The sequence below is a fragment of the Squalius cephalus genome, assembly GCF_949319135.1.
Source record: "Squalius cephalus genome assembly, chromosome: 16".
NCBI classification, from domain to species: Eukaryota; Metazoa; Chordata; class Actinopteri; order Cypriniformes; family Leuciscidae; genus Squalius; species Squalius cephalus.
The window spans coordinates 24,095,611-24,118,879 of record NC_137137.1 but is presented as its reverse complement, the minus strand read 5'-3'; positions in this window follow the sequence as shown (position 1 = coordinate 24,118,879).

The window sequence follows — 23,269 nt, the reverse complement described above, 5'->3', positions numbered from 1 at the left end:
ATCTTTCTTTTCAACCAAAGTAGAAAGTGCTATCAAGTTGGGGTAAATATTTGCTGACTGACTCCCCCGTGTCCATGTTTGGTCCCTTACATTTACAGAGCCCCTTTAGATGACTACAAAGGCAAGCACTCCTGATACTATATAAGAATAAGTGCTTCTCTTTAGTGCAATCATGTTGCAGCATATGCAGTGTAAACACTAGATGGTGCTGGTTTACCTAGAGGTTTGGTCTGCCCCTTCCTGTTTGTGTATTTAGTGTAGGCCTTTCCTTTAAAAATGACTTGACCTCTTTTCTAAATTCAGGGGCAATAAAGTTCATAATTGTTGTATTTGCATGAAGTGCTTTTAAATGTGTGAAAAGTCCACCCATGCTGAAAAATGCTGAGTCGTTCCAAAGATGTTATATCGGCAATCAAAACTTGATGGGCTTTACAGAAAAGCAGAGTGTCAACGACCACGGCAAAGCCAAGGACACACTTATATTGGGTGCTGGTAAACCACATGGCTCAGACCAGCTCTTCCTAAAAGCAGGCAACATTCTCCACGTGTCTCTGACTGCAAAGGATCTCGTCCGGTCCTGCCGAGTTCCAGGCTAGAAACTGGACAAGATTTTCAGCTGCTACTACTGTCACCCTCGGTACCCTCACAATGGCACTAACTCATCTGTTGTATTTGGTAAGTGCTATTTGTTGGGGTAGTTTCAAGTGATCAGTGCTTCAAGAGACAATTGCCTTCAAGAACTACAGACTGCGTTCTCCATGCAATGCTCATTTAATCATGCAGAGTTCAACCCATTAAGATTACTTCAAATGGGAGCATTGATTGGTCCTGTGTTCATAAGTGCTTCTCTTTGGGGTAGTTTTAATGAGGAAGTGAACTACAGGCAAGACTCAACCTCTTTTCTATGGAATTTCATTTTTCAGTATAGCTAATATTGTAAACCCTTATACCTCTCCCATCAATGTTTAGGTGAAAACACCGTAAAGCAACATTTGGACACTTTTTTGCATCCTTCTCTGCTGCCATTTTTCATTTCCTTGCCCTTTTGACTGAATAACAGTTGATATCTACTCTAACTTTTGCCGAGTTCCAGGCTAGAAACTGGACAAGATTTTCAGCTGCTACTACTGTCACCCTCGGTACCCTCACAATGGCACTAACTCGTCTGTTGTATTTGGTAAGTGCTATTTGTTGGGGTAGTTTCAAGTGATCAGTGCTTCAAGAGACAATTGCCTTCAAGAACTACAGACTGCGTTCTCCATGCAATGCTCATTTAATCATGCAGAGTTCAACCCATTAAGATTACTTCAAATGGGAGCATTGATTGGTCCTGTGTTCATAAGTGCTTCTCTTTGGGGTAGTTTTAATGAGGAAGTGAACTACAGGCAAGACTCAACCTCTTTTCTATGGAATTTCATTTTTCAGTATAGCTAATATTGTAAACCCTTATACCTCTCCCATCAATGTTTAGGTGAAAACACCGTAAAGCAACATTTGGACACTTTTTTGCATCCTTCTCTGCTGCCATTTTTCATTTCCTTGCCCTTTTGACTGAATAACAGTTGATATCTACTCTAACTTTTGCATCTTTCTTTTCAACCACAGTAGAAAGTGCTATCAAGTTGGGGTAAATATATGCTGACTGACTCCCCTGTGTCCATGTATTTTTTAGAATTGTTCATTAGTGTAGGCCTTTCCTTTCAAAACACTAGAGGGTGCTGTTTACCTAGAAGCTTGGTCTGCCACTCTCAGTTTTTGTATTTAGTGTAGGTCTTTGCTTCATACCTCTCCCTCCATCTTGTAACTTTTAAGTGCTAATGACTTGGAGCAACATTTGGACACTATTTTGCATCCTCCTCTGCAGCCATTTTTGCACTCTCCCTCTTGTCTAAAAAAATCAGTTGATATCTACTCTAACTTTAGCATCTTTCTTTTCAACCAAAGTAGAAAGTGCTATCAAGTTGGGGTAAATATTTGCTGACTGACTCCCCCGTGTCCATGTTTGGTCCCTTACATTTACAGAGCCCCTTTAGATGACTACAAAGGCAAGCACTCCTGATACTATATAAGAATAAGTGCTTCTCTTTAGTGCAATCATGTTGCAGCATATGCAGTGTAAACACTAGATGGTGCTGGTTTACCTAGAGGTTTGGTCTGCCCCTTCCTGTTTGTGTATTTAGTGTAGGCCTTTCCTTTAAAAATGACTTGACCTCTTTTCTAAATTCAGGGGCAATAAAGTTCATAATTGTTGTATTTGCATGAAGTGCTTTTAAATGTGTGAAAAGTCCACCCATGCTGAAAAATGCTGAGTCGTTCCAAAGATGTTATATCGGCAATCAAAACTTGATGGGCTTTACAGAAAAGCAGAGTGTCAACTACCACGGCAAAGCCAAGGACACACTTATATTGGGTGCTGGTAAACCACATGGCTCAGACCAGCTCTTCCTAAAAGCAGGCAACATTCTCCACGTGTCTCTGACTGCAAAGGATCTCGTCCGGTCCTGCCGAGTTCCAGGCTAGAAACTGGACAAGATTTTCAGCTGCTACTACTGTCACCCTCGGTACCCTCACAATGGCACTAACTCGTCTGTTGTATTTGGTAAGTGCTATTTGTTGGGGTAGTTTCAAGTGATCAGTGCTTCAAGAGACAATTGCCTTCAAGAACTACAGACTGCGTTCTCCATGCAATGCTCATTTAATCATGCAGAGTTCAACCCATTAAGATTACTTCAAATGGGAGCATTGATTGGTCCTGTGTTCATAAGTGCTTCTCTTTGGGGTAGTTTTAATGAGGAAGTGAACTACAGGCAAGACTCAACCTCTTTTCTATGGAATTTCATTTTTCAGTATAGCTAATATTGTAAACCCTTATACCTCTCCCATCAATGTTTAGGTGAAAACACCGTAAAGCAACATTTGGACACTTTTTTGCATCCTTCTCTGCTGCCATTTTTCATTTCCTTGCCCTTTTGACTGAATAACAGTTGATATCTACTCTAACTTTTGCATCTTTCTTTTCAACCACAGTAGAAAGTGCTATCAAGTTGGGGTAAATATATGCTGACTGACTCCCCTGTGTCCATGTATTTTTTTAGAATTGTTCATTAGTGTAGGCCTTTCCTTTCAAAACACTAGAGTGTGCTGTTTACCTAGAAGCTTGGTCTGCCACTCTCAGTTTTTGTATTTAGTGTAGGTCTTTGCTTCATACCTCTCCCTCCATCTTGTAACTTTTAAGTGCTAATGACTTGGAGCAACATTTGGACACTATTTTGCATCCTCCTCTGCAGCCATTTTTGCACTCTCCCTCTTGTCTAAAAAAATCAGTTGATATCTACTCTAACTTTAGCATCTTTCTTTTCAACCAAAGTAGAAAGTGCTATCAAGTTGGGGTAAATATTTGCTGACTGACTCCCCCGTGTCCATGTTTGGTCCCTTACATTTACAGAGCCCCTTTAGATGACTACAAAGGCAAGCACTCCTGATACTATATAAGAATAAGTGCTTCTCTTTAGTGCAATCATGTTGCAGCATATGCAGTGTAAACACTAGATGGTGCTGGTTTACCTAGAGGTTTGGTCTGCCCCTTCCTGTTTGTGTATTTAGTGTAGGCCTTTCCTTTAAAAATGACTTGACCTCTTTTCTAAATTCAGGGGCAATAAAGTTCATAATTGTTGTATTTGCATGAAGTGCTTTTAAATGTGTGAAAAGTCCACCCATGCTGAAAAATGCTGAGTCGTTCCAAAGATGTTATATCGGCAATCAAAACTTGATGGGCTTTACAGAAAAGCAGAGTGTCAACGACCACGGCAAAGCCAAGGACACACTTATATTGGGTGCTGGTAAACCACATGGCTCAGACCAGCTCTTCCTAAAAGCAGGCAACATTCTCCACGTGTCTCTGACTGCAAAGGATCTCGTCCGGTCCTGCCGAGTTCCAGGCTAGAAACTGGACAAGATTTTCAGCTGCTACTACTGTCACCCTCGGTACCCTCACAATGGCACTAACTCGTCTGTTGTATTTGGTAAGTGCTATTTGTTGGGGTAGTTTCAAGTGATCAGTGCTTCAAGAGACAATTGCCTTCAAGAACTACAGACTGCGTTCTCCATGCAATGCTCATTTAATCATGCAGAGTTCAACCCATTAAGATTACTTCAAATGGGAGCATTGATTGGTCCTGTGTTCATAAGTGCTTCTTATTGGGGTAGTTTTAATGAGGAAGTGAACTACAGGCAAGACTTAACCTCTTTTCTATGGAATTTCATTTTTCAGTATAGCTAATATTGTAAACCCTTATACCTCTCCCATCAATGTTTAGGTGAAAACACCGTAAAGCAACATTTGGACACTTTTTTGCATCCTTCTCTGCTGCCATTTTTCATTTCCTTGCCCTTTTGACTGAATAACAGTTGATATCTACTCTAACTTTTGCATCTTTCTTTTCAACCACAGTAGAAAGTGCTATCAAGTTGGGGTAAATATATGCTGACTGACTCCCCTGTGTCCATGTATTTTTTTAGAATTGTTCATTAGTGTAGGCCTTTCCTTTCAAAACACTAGAGGGTGCTGTTTACCTAGAAGCTTGGTCTGCCACTCTCAGTTTTTGTATTTAGTGTAGGTCTTTGCTTCATACCTCTCCCTCCATCTTGTAACTTTTAAGTGCTAATGACTTGGAGCAACATTTGGACACTATTTTGCATCCTCCTCTGCAGCCATTTTTGCACTCTCCCTCTTGTCTAAAAAAATCAGTTGATATCTACTCTAACTTTAGCATCTTTCTTTTCAACCAAAGTAGAAAGTGCTATCAAGTTGGGGTAAATATTTGCTGACTGACTCCCCCGTGTCCATGTTTGGTCCCTTACATTTACAGAGCCCCTTTAGATGACTACAAAGGCAAGCACTCCTGATACTATATAAGAATAAGTGCTTCTCTTTAGTGCAATCATGTTGCAGCATATGCAGTGTAAACACTAGATGGTGCTGGTTTACCTAGAGGTTTGGTCTGCCCCTTCCTGTTTGTGTATTTAGTGTAGGCCTTTCCTTTAAAAATGACTTGACCTCTTTTCTAAATTCAGGGGCAATAAAGTTCATAATTGTTGTATTTGCATGAAGTGCTTTTAAATGTGTGAAAAGTCCACCCATGCTGAAAAATGCTGAGTCGTTCCAAAGATGTTATATCGGCAATCAAAACTTGATGGGCTTTACAGAAAAGCAGAGTGTCAACGACCACGGCAAAGCCAAGGACACACTTATATTGGGTGCTGGTAAACCACATGGCTCAGACCAGCTCTTCCTAAAAGCAGGCAACATTCTCCACGTGTCTCTGACTGCAAAGGATCTCGTCCGGTCCTGCCGAGTTCCAGGCTAGAAACTGGACAAGATTTTCAGCTGCTACTACTGTCACCCTCGGTACCCTCACAATGGCACTAACTCGTCTGTTGTATTTGGTAAGTGCTATTTGTTGGGGTAGTTTCAAGTGATCAGTGCTTCAAGAGACAATTGCCTTCAAGAACTACAGACTGCGTTCTCCATGCAATGCTCATTTAATCATGCAGAGTTCAACCCATTAAGATTACTTCAAATGGGAGCATTGATTGGTCCTGTGTTCATAAGTGCTTCTCTTTGGGGTAGTTTTAATGAGGAAGTGAACTACAGGCAAGACTCAACCTCTTTTCTATGGAATTTCATTTTTCAGTATAGCTAATATTGTAAACCCTTATACCTCTCCCATCAATGTTTAGGTGAAAACACCGTAAAGCAACATTTGGACACTTTTTTGCATCCTTCTCTGCTGCCATTTTTCATTTCCTTGCCCTTTTGACTGAATAACAGTTGATATCTACTCTAACTTTTGCATCTTTCTTTTCAACCACAGTAGAAAGTGCTATCAAGTTGGGGTAAATATATGCTGACTGACTCCCCTGTGTCCATGTATTTTTTAGAATTGTTCATTAGTGTAGGCCTTTCCTTTCAAAACACTAGAGGGTGCTGTTTACCTAGAAGCTTGGTCTGCCACTCTCAGTTTTTGTATTTAGTGTAGGTCTTTGCTTGATACCTCTCCCTCCATCTTGTAACTTTTAAGTGCTAATGACTTGGAGCAACATTTGGACACTATTTTGCATCCTCCTCTGCAGCCATTTTTGCACTCTCCCTCTTGTCTAAAAAAATCAGTTGATATCTACTCTAACTTTAGCATCTTTCTTTTCAACCAAAGTAGAAAGTGCTATCAAGTTGGGGTAAATATTTGCTGACTGACTCCCCCGTGTCCATGTTTGGTCCCTTACATTTACAGAGCCCCTTTAGATGACTACAAAGGCAAGCACTCCTGATACTATATAAGAATAAGTGCTTCTCTTTAGTGCAATCATGTTGCAGCATATGCAGTGTAAACACTAGATGGTGCTGGTTTACCTAGAGGTTTGGTCTGCCCCTTCCTGTTTGTGTATTTAGTGTAGGCCTTTCCTTTAAAAATGACTTGACCTCTTTTCTAAATTCAGGGGCAATAAAGTTCATAATTGTTGTATTTGCATGAAGTGCTTTTAAATGTGTGAAAAGTCCACCCATGCTGAAAAATGCTGAGTCGTTCCAAAGATGTTATATCGGCAATCAAAACTTGATGGGCTTTACAGAAAAGCAGAGTGTCAACGACCACGGCAAAGCCAAGGACACACTTATATTGGGTGCTGGTAAACCACATGGCTCAGACCAGCTCTTCCTAAAAGCAGGCAACATTCTCCACGTGTCTCTGACTGCAAAGGATCTCGTCCGGTCCTGCCGAGTTCCAGGCTAGAAACTGGACAAGATTTTCAGCTGCTACTACTGTCACCCTCGGTACCCTCACAATGGCACTAACTCGTCTGTTGTATTTGGTAAGTGCTATTTGTTGGGGTAGTTTCAAGTGATCAGTGCTTCAAGAGACAATTGCCTTCAAGAACTACAGACTGCGTTCTCCATGCAATGCTCATTTAATCATGCAGAGTTCAACCCATTAAGATTACTTCAAATGGGAGCATTGATTGGTCCTGTGTTCATAAGTGCTTCTCTTTGGGGTAGTTTTAATGAGGAAGTGAACTACAGGCAAGACTCAACCTCTTTTCTATGGAATTTCATTTTTCAGTATAGCTAATATTGTAAACCCTTATACCTCTCCCATCAATGTTTAGGTGAAAACACCGTAAAGCAACATTTGGACACTTTTTTGCATCCTTCTCTGCTGCCATTTTTCATTTCCTTGCCCTTTTGACTGAATAACAGTTGATATCTACTCTAACTTTTGCATCTTTCTTTTCAACCACAGTAGAAAGTGCTATCAAGTTGGGGTAAATATATGCTGACTGACTCCCCTGTGTCCATGTATTTTTTAGAATTGTTCATTAGTGTAGGCCTTTCCTTTCAAAACACTAGAGGGCGCTGTTTACCTAGAAGCTTGGTCTGCCACTCTCAGTTTTTGTATTTAGTGTAGGTCTTTGCTTCATACCTCTCCCTCCATCTTGTAACTTTTAAGTGCTAATGACTTGAAGCAACATTTGGACACTATTTTGCATCCTCCTCTGCAGCCATTTTTGCACACTCCCTCTTGTCTAAAAAAATCAGTTGATATCTACTCTAACTTTAGCATCTTTCTTTTCAACCAAAGTAGAAAGTGCTATCAAGTTGGGGTAAATATTTGCTGACTGACTCCCCCGTGTCCATGTTTGGTCCCTTACATTTACAGAGCCCCTTTAGATGACTACAAAGGCAAGCACTCCTGATACTATATAAGAATAAGTGCTTCTCTTTAGTGCAATCATGTTGCAGCATATGCAGTGTAAACACTAGATGGTGCTGGTTTACCTAGAGGTTTGGTCTGCCCCTTCCTGTTTGTGTATTTAGTGTAGGCCTTTCCTTTAAAAATGACTTGACCTCTTTTCTAAATTCAGGGGCAATAAAGTTCATAATTGTTGTATTTGCATGAAGTGCTTTTAAATGTGTGAAAAGTCCACCCATGCTGAAAAATGCTGAGTCGTTCCAAAGATGTTATATCGGCAATCAAAACTTGATGGGCTTTACAGAAAAGCAGAGTGTCAACGACCACGGCAAAGCCAAGGACACACTTATATTGGGTGCTGGTAAACCACATGGCTCAGACCAGCTCTTCCTAAAAGCAGGCAACATTCTCCACGTGTCTCTGACTGCAAAGGATCTCGTCCGGTCCTGCCGAGTTCCAGGCTAGAAACTGGACAAGATTTTCAGCTGCTACTACTGTCACCCTCGGTACCCTCACAATGGCACTAACTCGTCTGTTGTATTTGGTAAGTGCTATTTGTTGGGGTAGTTTCAAGTGATCAGTGCTTCAAGAGACAATTGCCTTCAAGAACTACAGACTGCGTTCTCCATGCAATGCTCATTTAATCATGCAGAGTTCAACCCATTAAGATTACTTCAAATGGGAGCATTGATTGGTCCTGTGTTCATAAGTGCTTCTTATTGGGGTAGTTTTAATGAGGAAGTGAACTACAGGCAAGACTCAACCTCTTTTCTATGGAATTTCATTTTTCAGTATAGCTAATATTGTAAACCCTTATACCTCTCCCATCAATGTTTAGGTGAAAACACCGTAAAGCAACATTTGGACACTTTTTTGCATCCTTCTCTGCTGCCATTTTTCATTTCCTTGCCCTTTTGACTGAATAACAGTTGATATCTACTCTAACTTTTGCATCTTTCTTTTCAACCACAGTAGAAAGTGCTATCAAGTTGGGGTAAATATATGCTGACTGACTCCCCTGTGTCCATGTATTTTTTTAGAATTGTTCATTAGTGTAGGCCTTTCCTTTCAAAACACTAGAGGGTGCTGTTTACCTAGAAGCTTGGTCTGCCACTCTCAGTTTTTGTATTTAGTGTAGGTCTTTGCTTCATACCTCTCCCTCCATCTTGTAACTTTTAAGTGCTAATGACTTGGAGCAACATTTGGACACTATTTTGCATCCTCCTCTGCAGCCATTTTTGCACTCTCCCTCTTGTCTAAAAAAATCAGTTGATATCTACTCTAACTTTAGCATCTTTCTTTTCAACCAAAGTAGAAAGTGCTATCAAGTTGGGGTAAATATTTGCTGACTGACTCCCCCGTGTCCATGTTTGGTCCCTTACATTTACAGAGCCCCTTTAGATGACTACAAAGGCAAGCACTCCTGATACTATATAAGAATAAGTGCTTCTCTTTAGTGCAATCATGTTGCAGCATATGCAGTGTAAACACTAGATGGTGCTGGTTTACCTAGAGGTTTGGTCTGCCCCTTCCTGTTTGTGTATTTAGTGTAGGCCTTTCCTTTAAAAATGACTTGACCTCTTTTCTAAATTCAGGGGCAATAAAGTTCATAATTGTTGTATTTGCATGAAGTGCTTTTAAATGTGTGAAAAGTCCACCCATGCTGAAAAATGCTGAGTCGTTCCAAAGATGTTATATCGGCAATCAAAACTTGATGGGCTTTACAGAAAAGCAGAGTGTCAACGACCACGGCAAAGCCAAGGACACACTTATATTGGGTGCTGGTAAACCACATGGCTCAGACCAGCTCTTCCTAAAAGCAGGCAACATTCTCCACGTGTCTCTGACTGCAAAGGATCTCGTCCGGTCCTGCCGAGTTCCAGGCTAGAAACTGGACAAGATTTTCAGCTGCTACTACTGTCACCCTCGGTACCCTCACAATGGCACTAACTCGTCTGTTGTATTTGGTAAGTGCTATTTGTTGGGGTAGTTTCAAGTGATCAGTGCTTCAAGAGACAATTGCCTTCAAGAACTACAGACTGCGTTCTCCATGCAATGCTCATTTAATCATGCAGAGTTCAACCCATTAAGATTACTTCAAATGGGAGCATTGATTGGTCCTGTGTTCATAAGTGCTTCTCTATGGGGTAGTTTTAATGAGGAAGTGAACTACAGGCAAGACTCAACCTCTTTTCTATGGAATTTCATTTTTCAGTATAGCTAATATTGTAAACCCTTATACCTCTCCCATCAATGTTTAGGTGAAAACACCGTAAAGCAACATTTGGACACTTTTTTGCATCCTTCTCTGCTGCCATTTTTCATTTCCTTGCCCTTTTGACTGAATAACAGTTGATATCTACTCTAACTTTTGCATCTTTCTTTTCAACCACAGTAGAAAGTGCTATCAAGTTGGGGTAAATATATGCTGACTGACTCCCCTGTGTCCATGTATTTTTTAGAATTGTTCATTAGTGTAGGCCTTTCCTTTCAAAACACTAGAGGGTGCTGTTTACCTAGAAGCTTGGTCTGCCACTCTCAGTTTTTGTATTTAGTGTAGGTCTTTGCTTCATACCTCTCCCTCCATCTTGTAACTTTTAAGTGCTAATGACTTGGAGCAACATTTGGACACTATTTTGCATCCTCCTCTGCAGCCATTTTTGCACTCTCCCTCTTGTCTAAAAAAATCAGTTGATATCTACTCTAACTTTAGCATCTTTCTTTTCAACCAAAGTAGAAAGTGCTATCAAGTTGGGGTAAATATTTGCTGACTGACTCCCCCGTGTCCATGTTTGGTCCCTTACATTTACAGAGCCCCTTTAGATGACTACAAAGGCAAGCACTCCTGATACTATATAAGAATAAGTGCTTCTCTTTAGTGCAATCATGTTGCAGCATATGCAGTGTAAACACTAGATGGTGCTGGTTTACCTAGAGGTTTGGTCTGCCCCTTCCTGTTTGTGTATTTAGTGTAGGCCTTTCCTTTAAAAATGACTTGACCTCTTTTCTAAATTCAGGGGCAATAAAGTTCATAATTGTTGTATTTGCATGAAGTGCTTTTAAATGTGTGAAAAGTCCACCCATGCTGAAAAATGCTGAGTCGTTCCAAAGATGTTATATCGGCAATCAAAACTTGATGGGCTTTACAGAAAAGCAGAGTGTCAACGACCACGGCAAAGCCAAGGACACACTTATATTGGGTGCTGGTAAACCACATGGCTCAGACCAGCTCTTCCTAAAAGCAGGCAACATTCTCCACGTGTCTCTGACTGCAAAGGATCTCGTCCGGTCCTGCCGAGTTCCAGGCTAGAAACTGGACAAGATTTTCAGCTGCTACTACTGTCACCCTCGGTACCCTCACAATGGCACTAACTCGTCTGTTGTATTTGGTAAGTGCTATTTGTTGGGGTAGTTTCAAGTGATCAGTGCTTCAAGAGACAATTGCCTTCAAGAACTACAGACTGCGTTCTCCATGCAATGCTCATTTAATCATGCAGAGTTCAACCCATTAAGATTACTTCAAATGGGAGCATTGATTGGTCCTGTGTTCATAAGTGCTTCTCTTTGGGGTAGTTTTAATGAGGAAGTGAACTACAGGCAAGACTCAACCTCTTTTCTATGGAATTTCATTTTTCAGTATAGCTAATATTGTAAACCCTTATACCTCTCCCATCAATGTTTAAGTGAAAACACCGTAAAGCAACATTAGGACACTTTTTTGCATCCTTCTCTGCTGCCATTTTTCATTTCCTTGCCCTTTTGACTGAATAACAGTTGATATCTACTCTAACTTTTGCATCTTTCTTTTCAACCACAGTAGAAAGTGCTATCAAGTTGGGGTAAATATATGCTGACTGACTCCCCTGTGTCCATGTATTTTTTAGAATTGTTCATTAGTGTAGGCCTTTCCTTTCAAAACACTAGAGGGCGCTGTTTACCTAGAAGCTTGGTCTGCCACTCTCAGTTTTTGTATTTAGTGTAGGTCTTTGCTTCATACCTCTCCCTCCATCTTGTAACTTTTAAGTGCTAATGACTTGGAGCAACATTTGGACACTATTTTGCATCCTCCTCTGCAGCCATTTTTGCACTCTCCCTCTTGTCTAAAAAAATCAGTTGATATCTACTCTAACTTTAGCATCTTTCTTTTCAACCAAAGTAGAAAGTGCTATCAAGTTGGGGTAAATATTTGCTGACTGACTCCCCCGTGTCCATGTTTGGTCCCTTACATTTACAGAGCCCCTTTAGATGACTACAAAGGCAAGCACTCCTGATACTATATAAGAATAAGTGCTTCTCTTTAGTGCAATCATGTTGCAGCATATGCAGTGTAAACACTAGATGGTGCTGGTTTACCTAGAGGTTTGGTCTGCCCCTTCCTGTTTGTGTATTTAGTGTAGGCCTTTCCTTTAAAAATGACTTGACCTCTTTTCTAAATTCAGGGGCAATAAAGTTCATAATTGTTGTATTTGCATGAAGTGCTTTTAAATGTGTGAAAAGTCCACCCATGCTGAAAAATGCTGAGTCGTTCCAAAGATGTTATATCGGCAATCAAAACTTGATGGGCTTTACAGAAAAGCAGAGTGTCAACGACCACGGCAAAGCCAAGGACACACTTATATTGGGTGCTGGTAAACCACATGGCTCAGACCAGCTCTTCCTAAAAGCAGGCAACATTCTCCACGTGTCTCTGACTGCAAAGGATCTCGTCCGGTCCTGCCGAGTTCCAGGCTAGAAACTGGACAAGATTTTCAGCTGCTACTACTGTCACCCTCGGTACCCTCACAATGGCACTAACTCGTCTGTTGTATTTGGTAAGTGCTATTTGTTGGGGTAGTTTCAAGTGATCAGTGCTTCAAGAGACAATTGCCTTCAAGAACTACAGACTGCGTTCTCCATGCAATGCTCATTTAATCATGCAGAGTTCAACCCATTAAGATTACTTCAAATGGGAGCATTGATTGGTCCTGTGTTCATAAGTGCTTCTTATTGGGGTAGTTTTAATGAGGAAGTGAACTACAGGCAAGACTCAACCTCTTTTCTATGGAATTTCATTTTTCAGTATAGCTAATATTGTAAACCCTTATACCTCTCCCATCAATGTTTAGGTGAAAACACCGTAAAGCAACATTTGGACACTTTTTTGCATCCTTCTCTGCTGCCATTTTTCATTTCCTTGCCCTTTTGACTGAATAACAGTTGATATCTACTCTAACTTTTGCATCTTTCTTTTCAACCACAGTAGAAAGTGCTATCAAGTTGGGGTAAATATATGCTGACTGACTCCCCTGTGTCCATGTATTTTTTTAGAATTGTTCATTAGTGTAGGCCTTTCCTTTCAAAACACTAGAGGGTGCTGTTTACCTAGAAGCTTGGTCTGCCACTCTCAGTTTTTGTATTTAGTGTAGGTCTTTGCTTCATACCTCTCCCTCCATCTTGTAACTTTTAAGTGCTAATGACTTGGAGCAACATTTGGACACTATTTTGCATCCTCCTCTGCAGCCATTTTTGCACTCTCCCTCTTGTCTAAAAAAATCAGTTGATATCTACTCTAACTTTAGCATCTTTCTTTTCAACCAAAGTAGAAAGTGCTATCAAGTTGGGGTAAATATTTGCTGACTGACTCCCCCGTGTCCATGTTTGGTCCCTTACATTTACAGAGCCCCTTTAGATGACTACAAAGGCAAGCACTCCTGATACTATATAAGAATAAGTGCTTCTCTTTAGTGCAATCATGTTGCAGCATATGCAGTGTAAACACTAGATGGTGCTGGTTTACCTAGAGGTTTGGTCTGCCCCTTCCTGTTTGTGTATTTAGTGTAGGCCTTTCCTTTAAAAATGACTTGACCTCTTTTCTAAATTCAGGGGCAATAAAGTTCATAATTGTTGTATTTGCATGAAGTGCTTTTAAATGTGTGAAAAGTCCACCCATGCTGAAAAATGCTGAGTCGTTCCAAAGATGTTATATCGGCAATCAAAACTTGATGGGCTTTACAGAAAAGCAGAGTGTCAACGACCACGGCAAAGCCAAGGACACACTTATATTGGGTGCTGGTAAACCACATGGCTCAGACCAGCTCTTCCTAAAAGCAGGCAACATTCTCCACGTGTCTCTGACTGCAAAGGATCTCGTCCGGTCCTGCCGAGTTCCAGGCTAGAAACTGGACAAGATTTTCAGCTGCTACTACTGTCACCCTCGGTACCCTCACAATGGCACTAACTCGTCTGTTGTATTTGGTAAGTGCTATTTGTTGGGGTAGTTTCAAGTGATCAGTGCTTCAAGAGACAATTGCCTTCAAGAACTACAGACTGCGTTCTCCATGCAATGCTCATTTAATCATGCAGAGTTCAACCCATTAAGATTACTTCAAATGGGAGCATTGATTGGTCCTGTGTTCATAAGTGCTTCTCTTTGGGGTAGTTTTAATGAGGAAGTGAACTACAGGCAAGACTCAACCTCTTTTCTATGGAATTTCATTTTTCAGTATAGCTAATATTGTAAACCCTTATACCTCTCCCATCAATGTTTAGGTGAAAACACCGTAAAGCAACATTTGGACACTTTTTTGCATCCTTCTCTGCTGCCATTTTTCATTTCCTTGCCCTTTTGACTGAATAACAGTTGATATCTACTCTAACTTTTGCATCTTTCTTTTCAACCACAGTAGAAAGTGCTATCAAGTTGGGGTAAATATATGCTGACTGACTCCCCTGTGTCCATGTATTTTTTAGAATTGTTCATTAGTGTAGGCCTTTCCTTTCAAAACACTAGAGGGCGCTGTTTACCTAGAAGCTTGGTCTGCCACTCTCAGTTTTTGTATTTAGTGTAGGTCTTTGCTTCATACCTCTCCCTCCATCTTGTAACTTTTAAGTGCTAATGACTTGGAGCAACATTTGGACACTATTTTGCATCCTCCTCTGCAGCCATTTTTGCACACTCCCTCTTGTCTAAAAAAATCAGTTGATATCTACTCTAACTTTAGCATCTTTCTTTTCAACCAAAGTAGAAAGTGCTATCAAGTTGGGGTAAATATTTGCTGACTGACTCCCCCGTGTCCATGTTTGGTCCCTTACATTTACAGAGCCCCTTTAGATGACTACAAAGGCAAGCACTCCTGATACTATATAAGAATAAGTGCTTCTCTTTAGTGCAATCATGTTGCAGCATATGCAGTGTAAACACTAGATGGTGCTGGTTTACCTAGAGGTTTGGTCTGCCCCTTCCTGTTTGTGTATTTAGTGTAGGCCTTTCCTTTAAAAATGACTTGACCTCTTTTCTAAATTCAGGGGCAATAAAGTTCATAATTGTTGTATTTGCATGAAGTGCTTTTAAATGTGTGAAAAGTCCACCCATGCTGAAAAATGCTGAGTCGTTCCAAAGATGTTATATCGGCAATCAAAACTTGATGGGCTTTACAGAAAAGCAGAGTGTCAACGACCACGGCAAAGCCAAGGACACACTTATATTGGGTGCTGGTAAACCACATGGCTCAGACCAGCTCTTCCTAAAAGCAGGCAACATTCTCCACGTGTCTCTGACTGCAAAGGATCTCGTCCGGTCCTGCCGAGTTCCAGGCTAGAAACTGGACAAGATTTTCAGCTGCTACTACTGTCACCCTCGGTACCCTCACAATGGCACTAACTCGTCTGTTGTATTTGGTAAGTGCTATTTGTTGGGGTAGTTTCAAGTGATCAGTGCTTCAAGAGACAATTGCCTTCAAGAACTACAGACTGCGTTCTCCATGCAATGCTCATTTAATCATGCAGAGTTCAACCCATTAAGATTACTTCAAATGGGAGCATTGATTGGTCCTGTGTTCATAAGTGCTTCTTATTGGGGTAGTTTTAATGAGGAAGTGAACTACAGGCAAGACTCAACCTCTTTTCTATGGAATTTCATTTTTCAGTATAGCTAATATTGTAAACCCTTATACCTCTCCCATCAATGTTTAGGTGAAAACACCGTAAAGCAACATTTGGACACTTTTTTGCATCCTTCTCTGCTGCCATTTTTCATTTCCTTGCCCTTTTGACTGAATAACAGTTGATATCTACTCTAACTTTTGCATCTTTCTTTTCAACCACAGTAGAAAGTGCTATCAAGTTGGGGTAAATATATGCTGACTGACTCCCCTGTGTCCATGTATTTTTTTAGAATTGTTCATTAGTGTAGGCCTTTCCTTTCAAAACACTAGAGGGTGCTGTTTACCTAGAAGCTTGGTCTGCCACTCTCAGTTTTTGTATTTAGTGTAGGTCTTTGCTTCATACCTCTCCCTCCATCTTGTAACTTTTAAGTGCTAATGACTTGGAGCAACATTTGGACACTATTTTGCATCCTCCTCTGCAGCCATTTTTGCACTCTCCCTCTTGTCTAAAAAAATCAGTTGATATCTACTCTAACTTTAGCATCTTTCTTTTCAACCAAAGTAGAAAGTGCTATCAAGTTGGGGTAAATATTTGCTGACTGACTCCCCCGTGTCCATGTTTGGTCCCTTACATTTACAGAGCCCCTTTAGATGACTACAAAGGCAAGCACTCCTGATACTATATAAGAATAAGTGCTTCTCTTTAGTGCAATCATGTTGCAGCATATGCAGTGTAAACACTAGATGGTGCTGGTTTACCTAGAGGTTTGGTCTGCCCCTTCCTGTTTGTGTATTTAGTGTAGGCCTTTCCTTTAAAAATGACTTGACCTCTTTTCTAAATTCAGGGGCAATAAAGTTCATAATTGTTGTATTTGCATGAAGTGCTTTTAAATGTGTGAAAAGTCCACCCATGCTGAAAAATGCTGAGTCGTTCCAAAGATGTTATATCGGCAATCAAAACTTGATGGGCTTTACAGAAAAGCAGAGTGTCAACGACCACGGCAAAGCCAAGGACACACTTATATTGGGTGCTGGTAAACCACATGGCTCAGACCAGCTCTTCCTAAAAGCAGGCAACATTCTCCACGTGTCTCTGACTGCAAAGGATCTCGTCCGGTCCTGCCGAGTTCCAGGCTAGAAACTGGACAAGATTTTCAGCTGCTACTACTGTCACCCTCGGTACCCTCACAATGGCACTAACTCGTCTGTTGTATTTGGTAAGTGCTATTTGTTGGGGTAGTTTCAAGTGATCAGTGCTTCAAGAGACAATTGCCTTCAAGAACTACAGACTGCGTTCTCCATGCAATGCTCATTTAATCATGCAGAGTTCAACCCATTAAGATTACTTCAAATGGGAGCATTGATTGGTCCTGTGTTCATAAGTGCTTCTCTATGGGGTAGTTTTAATGAGGAAGTGAACTACAGGCAAGACTCAACCTCTTTTCTATGGAATTTCATTTTTCAGTATAGCTAATATTGTAAACCCTTATACCTCTCCCATCAATGTTTAGGTGAAAACACCGTAAAGCAACATTTGGACACTTTTTTGCATCCTTCTCTGCTGCCATTTTTCATTTCCTTGCCCTTTTGACTGAATAACAGTTGATATCTACTCTAACTTTTGCATCTTTCTTTTCAACCACAGTAGAAAGTGCTATCAAGTTGGGGTAAATATATGCTGACTGACTCCCCTGTGTCCATGTATTTTTTAGAATTGTTCATTAGTGTAGGCCTTTCCTTTCAAAACACTAGAGGGTGCTGTTTACCTAGAAGCTTGGTCTGCCACTCTCAGTTTTTGTATTTAGTGTAGGTCTTTGCTTCATACCTCTCCCTCCATCTTGTAACTTTTAAGTGCTAATGACTTGGAGCAACATTTGGACACTATTTTGCATCCTCCTCTGCAGCCATTTTTGCACTCTCCCTCTTGTCTAAAAAAATCAGTTGATATCTACTCTAACTTTAGCATCTTTCTTTTCAACCAAAGTAGAAAGTGCTATCAAGTTGGGGTAAATATTTGCTGACTGACTCCCCCGTGTCCATGTTTGGTCCCTTACATTTACAGAGCCCCTTTAGATGACTACAAAGGCAAGCACTCCTGATACTATATAAGAATAAGTGCTTCTCTTTAGTGCAATCATGTTGCAGCATATGCAGTGTAAACACTAGATGGTGCTGGTTTACCTAGAGGTTTGGTCTGCCCCTTCCTGTTTGTGTATTTAGTGTAGGCCTTTCCTTTAAAAATGACTTGACCTCTTTTCTAAATTCAGGGGCAATAAAGTTCATAATTGTTGTATTTGCATGAAGTGCTTTTAAATGTGTGAAAAGTCCACCCATGCTGAAAAATGCTGAGTCGTTCCAAAGATGTTATATCGGCAATCAAAACTTGATGGGCTTTACAGAAAAGCAGAGTGTCAACGACCACGGCAAAGCCAAGGACACACTTATATTGGGTGCTGGTAAACCACATGGCTCAGACCAGCTCTTCCTAAAAGCAGGCAACATTCTCCACGTGTCTCTGACTGCAAAGGATCTCGTCCGGTCCTGCCGAGTTCCAGGCTAGAAACTGGACAAGATTTTCAGCTGCTACTACTGTCACCCTCGGTACCCTCACAATGGCACTAACTCGTCTGTTGTATTTGGTAAGTGCTATTTGTTGGGGTAGTTTCAAGTGATCAGTGCTTCAAGAGACAATTGCCTTCAAGAACTACAGACTGCGTTCTCCATGCAATGCTCATTTAATCATGCAGAGTTCAACCCATTAAGATTACTTCAAATGGGAGCATTGATTGGTCCTGTGTTCATAAGTGCTTCTCTTTGGGGTAGTTTTAATGAGGAAGTGAACTACAGGCAAGACTCAACCTCTTTTCTATGGAATTTCATTTTTCAGTATAGCTAATATTGTAAACCCTTATACCTCTCCCATCAATGTTTAAGTGAAAACACCGTAAAGCAACATTAGGACACTTTTTTGCATCCTTCTCTGCTGCCATTTTTCATTTCCTTGCCCTTTTGACTGAATAACAGTTGATATCTACTCTAACTTTTGCATCTTTCTTTTCAACCACAGTAGAAAGTGCTATCAAGTTGGGGTAAATATATGCTGACTGACTCCCCTGTGTCCATGTATTTTTTAGAATTGTTCATTAGTGTAGGCCTTTCCTTTCAAAACACTAGAGGGCGCTGTTTACCTAGAAGCTTGGTCTGCCACTCTCAGTTTTTGTATTTAGTGTAGGTCTTTGCTTCATACCTCTCCCTCCATCTTGTAACTTTTAAGTGCTAATGACTTGGAGCAACATTTGGACACTATTTTGCATCCTCCTCTGCAGCCATTTTTGCACTCTCCCTCTTGTCTAAAAAAATCAGTTGATATCTACTCTAACTTTAGCATCTTTCTTTTCAACCAAAGTAGAAAGTGCTATCAAGTTGGGGTAAATATTTGCTGACTGACTCCCCCGTGTCCATGTTTGGTCCCTTACATTTACAGAGCCCCTTTAGATGACTACAAAGGCAAGCACTCCTGATACTATATAAGAATAAGTGCTTCTCTTTAGTGCAATCATGTTGCAGCATATGCAGTGTAAACACTAGATGGTGCTGGTTTACCTAGAGGTTTGGTCTGCCCCTTCCTGTTTGTGTATTTAGTGTAGGCCTTTCCTTTAAAAATGACTTGACCTCTTTTCTAAATTCAGGGGCAATAAAGTTCATAATTGTTGTATTTGCATGAAGTGCTTTTAAATGTGTGAAAAGTCCACCCATGCTGAAAAATGCTGAGTCGTTCCAAAGATGTTATATCGGCAATCAAAACTTGATGGGCTTTACAGAAAAGCAGAGTGTCAACGACCACGGCAAAGCCAAGGACACACTTATATTGGGTGCTGGTAAACCACATGGCTCAGACCAGCTCTTCCTAAAAGCAGGCAACATTCTCCACGTGTCTCTGACTGCAAAGGATCTCGTCCGGTCCTGCCGAGTTCCAGGCTAGAAACTGGACAAGATTTTCAGCTGCTACTACTGTCACCCTCGGTACCCTCACAATGGCACTAACTCGTCTGTTGTATTTGGTAAGTGCTATTTGTTGGGGTAGTTTCAAGTGATCAGTGCTTCAAGAGACAATTGCCTTCAAGAACTACAGACTGCGTTCTCCATGCAATGCTCATTTAATCATGCAGAGTTCAACCCATTAAGATTACTTCAAATGGGAGCATTGATTGGTCCTGTGTTCATAAGTGCTTCTTATTGGGGTAGTTTTAATGAGGAAGTGAACTACAGGCAAGACTCAACCTCTTTTCTATGGAATTTCATTTTTCAGTATAGCTAATATTGTAAACCCTTATACCTCTCCCATCAATGTTTAGGTGAAAACACCGTAAAGCAACATTTGGACACTTTTTTGCATCCTTCTCTGCTGCCATTTTTCATTTCCTTGCCCTTTTGACTGAATAACAGTTGATATCTACTCTAACTTTTGCATCTTTCTTTTCAACCACAGTAGAAAGTGCTATCAAGTTGGGGTAAATATATGCTGACTGACTCCCCTGTGTCCATGTATTTTTTTAGAATTGTTCATTAGTGTAGGCCTTTCCTTTCAAAACACTAGAGGGTGCTGTTTACCTAGAAGCTTGGTCTGCCACTCTCAGTTTTTGTATTTAGTGTAGGTCTTTGCTTCATACCTCTCCCTCCATCTTGTAACTTTTAAGTGCTAATGACTTGGAGCAACATTTGGACACTATTTTGCATCCTCCTCTGCAGCCATTTTTGCACTCTCCCTCTTGTCTAAAAAAATCAGTTGATATCTACTCTAACTTTAGCATCTTTCTTTTCAACCAAAGTAGAAAGTGCTATCAAGTTGGGGTAAATATTTGCTGACTGACTCCCCCGTGTCCATGTTTGGTCCCTTACATTTACAGAGCCCCTTTAGATGACTACAAAGGCAAGCACTCCTGATACTATATAAGAATAAGTGCTTCTCTTTAGTGCAATCATGTTGCAGCATATGCAGTGTAAACACTAGATGGTGCTGGTTTACCTAGAGGTTTGGTCTGCCCCTTCCTGTTTGTGTATTTAGTGTAGGCCTTTCCTTTAAAAATGACTTGACCTCTTTTCTAAATTCAGGGGCAATAAAGTTCATAATTGTTGTATTTGCATGAAGTGCTTTTAAATGTGTGAAAAGTCCACCCATGCTGAAAAATGCTGAGTCGTTCCAAAGATGTTATATCGGCAATCAAAACTTGATGGGCTTTACAGAAAAGCAGAGTGTCAACGACCACGGCAAAGCCAAGGACACACTTATATTGGGTGCTGGTAAACCACATGGCTCAGACCAGCTCTTCCTAAAAGCAGGCAACATTCTCCACGTGTCTCTGACTGCAAAGGATCTCGTCCGGTCCTGCCGAGTTCCAGGCTAGAAACTGGACAAGATTTTCAGCTGCTACTACTGTCACCCTCGGTACCCTCACAATGGCACTAACTCGTCTGTTGTATTTGGTAAGTGCTATTTGTTGGGGTAGTTTCAAGTGATCAGTGCTTCAAGAGACAATTGCCTTCAAGAACTACAGACTGCGTTCTCCATGCAATGCTCATTTAATCATGCAGAGTTCAACCCATTAAGATTACTTCAAATGGGAGCATTGATTGGTCCTGTGTTCATAAGTGCTTCTCTTTGGGGTAGTTTTAATGAGGAAGTGAACTACAGGCAAGACTCAACCTCTTTTCTATGGAATTTCATTTTTCAGTATAGCTAATATTGTAAACCCTTATACCTCTCCCATCAATGTTTAGGTGAAAACACCGTAAAGCAACATTTGGACACTTTTTTGCATCCTTCTCTGCTGCCATTTTTCATTTCCTTGCCCTTTTGACTGAATAACAGTTGATATCTACTCTAACTTTTGCATCTTTCTTTTCAACCACAGTAGAAAGTGCTATCAAGTTGGGGTAAATATATGCTGACTGACTCCCCTGTGTCCATGTATTTTTTAGAATTGTTCATTAGTGTAGGCCTTTCCTTTCAAAACACTAGAGGGCGCTGTTTACCTAGAAGCTTGGTCTGCCACTCTCAGTTTTTGTATTTAGTGTAGGTCTTTGCTTCATACCTCTCCCTCCATCTTGTAACTTTTAAGTGCTAATGACTTGGAGCAACATTTGGACACTATTTTGCATCCTCCTCTGCAGCCATTTTTGCACACTCCCTCTTGTCTAAAAAAATCAGTTGATATCTACTCTAACTTTAGCATCTTTCTTTTCAACCAAAGTAGAAAGTGCTATCAAGTTGGGGTAAATATTTGCTGACTGACTCCCCCGTGTCCATGTTTGGTCCCTTACATTTACAGAGCCCCTTTAGATGACTACAAAGGCAAGCACTCCTGATACTATATAAGAATAAGTGCTTCTCTTTAGTGCAATCATGTTGCAGCATATGCAGTGTAAACACTAGATGGTGCTGGTTTACCTAGAGGTTTGGTCTGCCCCTTCCTGTTTGTGTATTTAGTGTAGGCCTTTCCTTTAAAAATGACTTGACCTCTTTTCTAAATTCAGGGGCAATAAAGTTCATAATTGTTGTATTTGCATGAAGTGCTTTTAAATGTGTGAAAAGTCCACCCATGCTGAAAAATGCTGAGTCGTTCCAAAGATGTTATATCGGCAATCAAAACTTGATGGGCTTTACAGAAAAGCAGAGTGTCAACGACCACGGCAAAGCCAAGGACACACTTATATTGGGTGCTGGTAAACCACATGGCTCAGACCAGCTCTTCCTAAAAGCAGGCAACATTCTCCACGTGTCTCTGACTGCAAAGGATCTCGTCCGGTCCTGCCGAGTTCCAGGCTAGAAACTGGACAAGATTTTCAGCTGCTACTACTGTCACCCTCGGTACCCTCACAATGGCACTAACTCGTCTGTTGTATTTGGTAAGTGCTATTTGTTGGGGTAGTTTCAAGTGATCAGTGCTTCAAGAGACAATTGCCTTCAAGAACTACAGACTGCGTTCTCCATGCAATGCTCATTTAATCATGCAGAGTTCAACCCATTAAGATTACTTCAAATGGGAGCATTGATTGGTCCTGTGTTCATAAGTGCTTCTCTTTGGGGTAGTTTTAATGAGGAAGTGAACTACAGGCAAGACTCAACCTCTTTTCTATGGAATTTCATTTTTCAGTATAGCTAATATTGTAAACCCTTATACCTCTCCCATCAATGTTTAGGTGAAAACACCGTAAAGCAACATTTGGACACTTTTTTGCATCCTTCTCTGCTGCCATTTTTCATTTCCTTGCCCTTTTGACTGAATAACAGTTGATATCTACTCTAACTTTTGCATCTTTCTTTTCAACCACAGTAGAAAGTGCTATCAAGTTGGGGTAAATATATGCTGACTGACTCCCCTGTGTCCATGTATTTTTTTAGAATTGTTCATTAGTGTAGGCCTTTCCTTTCAAAACACTAGAGGGTGCTGTTTACCTAGAAGCTTGGTCTGCCACTCTCAGTTTTTGTATTTAGTGTAGGTCTTTGCTTCATACCTCTCCCTCCATCTTGTAACTTTTAAGTGCTAATGACTTGGAGCAACATTTGGACACTATTTTGCATCCTCCTCTGCAGCCATTTTTGCACACTCCCTCTTGTCTAAAAAAATCAGTTGATATCTACTCTAACTTTAGCATCTTTCT